This window comes from Misgurnus anguillicaudatus, chromosome 1 (assembly GCF_027580225.2).
Source record: "Misgurnus anguillicaudatus chromosome 1, ASM2758022v2, whole genome shotgun sequence".
NCBI lineage: Eukaryota > Metazoa > Chordata > Actinopteri > Cypriniformes > Cobitidae > Misgurnus > Misgurnus anguillicaudatus.
The window spans coordinates 7,795,885-7,797,696 of NC_073337.2; positions in this window are offsets into that span (position 1 = coordinate 7,795,885).

The window sequence follows — 1,812 nt, forward strand, 5'->3', positions numbered from 1 at the left end:
TGTCATTTGCTAAAATAATCTTCTGATTATTCTGTGTTGATCTCATTTGCATTCTGTATTTTCATACCTGTGAGTAAACCTAACAGTGATGTTATTCCTTTAAGCAGGAGTTTCCAAATATTTTTTGTACCACAAACCATTAATTGCACTGTAATACATTACATTACACAGTACACTCTTAAAAATTCTGTAGAAATTACAGTAACCAAAATTTGACAGACCTAAAACAGTAAAAATGTTGATGAGGATTTTTGGTTCCCAGAATTCTTTGTATGAGGCTGATATTTATAATTTTATTCTGTAAAGATAAAGACATGTTAATGTTTAATGTTGCCAGTAAATAACATACATTTAAATCTACAGTAAGTTACTGTCAATAAGCTGCATAACTACAGCAATTGTTTTAAAGTGTACTGTATTACACCAAACACATGTTTATCAGTCACATTTTCACTATATAAATACAGATTTATGAAGTAAAACAGAGGTTGAGGTTTTAGATCTGAGTTTCTTTAAAGCAACCATATGTTTTATATGTATAAATTCTGACTTTAGACATACTGTAAACCTGTATTTCATTTATGATGTTCATAGCAATACATGCATTAACTACTTTTATGAAATAATTTTATTTTACTTTTTTATTTTTGGTTTTATTGCAGTTGTTTATTTGTCATCAAAACAAATCTTTTTTCTCCAGCTCAATGCGTTTTAATGTCAATACATTTTCTCCAAGTCTTGTTGGTAGTATAACATCTGTTGAATCTGTTTCTAGTAAGATGAAGTTAGACTTAGCATTGAGAAATGCACAATTAAAATGATTCAATAAACTCATTTTATTCGAACATCATTTTATCTCCTGTCTGTTGTTCTTGATCTCAATCACATAATCGACCTCATGGTTCAGTCAAAGTGTTTGTAACTCACAACAGAGTTGACTGACTTGGAATTTAATACTGTATTTCCTCACAAAGACAGATATGTAGTAAGAAATTAAATCTCTTTAAACATCAGAGCTTAACATTAGCCAAATGTCATCCTGATGAAAGAGATCTCAAACTCACACAATACAAACTCAACACTGCACTTATTGACAATCCTATACAGCAGTAATTCTGTGTGGTCCCCCAAACCCCCCTTTTTTCTGTTTTTGACTTGAAACAGTTGCATATTAGGGATGCTCCGATCGATCGGCCGCCGATCGGTATCGGCCGATAATGGCATTAAATGACTCGATCGGTGCTCGCTAAATCTGCCGATCTCATAAACCGATCTTTCTGTTTACTTTTGTCATCAAAAGGATCCTGAATGCGGCGGCAATTAAAATACATTTTTTACGTAGCGCGAGCATTTTTACAACCTGTTGCTCAACTTGCTCATGTGCAGCGTGCAGATTTGTATGTCTCTCTTTGCCTTTACAGATATATGCGTATTTACCGGAGGACGCGCTCCGGTAAACAGCGTGAGACGTCTTCACATCGTATACAACACATATCTATCACGGACAATTGCATCCTCATGCCAAAAGTTTCTTATTTGCATGCGTCTTAAAGTTTTGAGCGTTTAAACTTTTATTTTCCTCACAGCTGCTTGTCTGCGTTCAGCCGCCGCCCACACACACAGCAGCCTGTCATCAGTGCACGTGAATAGAGCGATCTCTCTCTCTCTCTCTCTCTCTCTCTCACGTCTTAAAGCTGCAGTAACCTAATTCATCTCTCAATAAAATCACTCTCTGCTCTTGACTAAAGAATTTTTATACTTCATACGAATGCGTGTATATTTAATTAATACAGTAAGGTATATGAAGTGTTT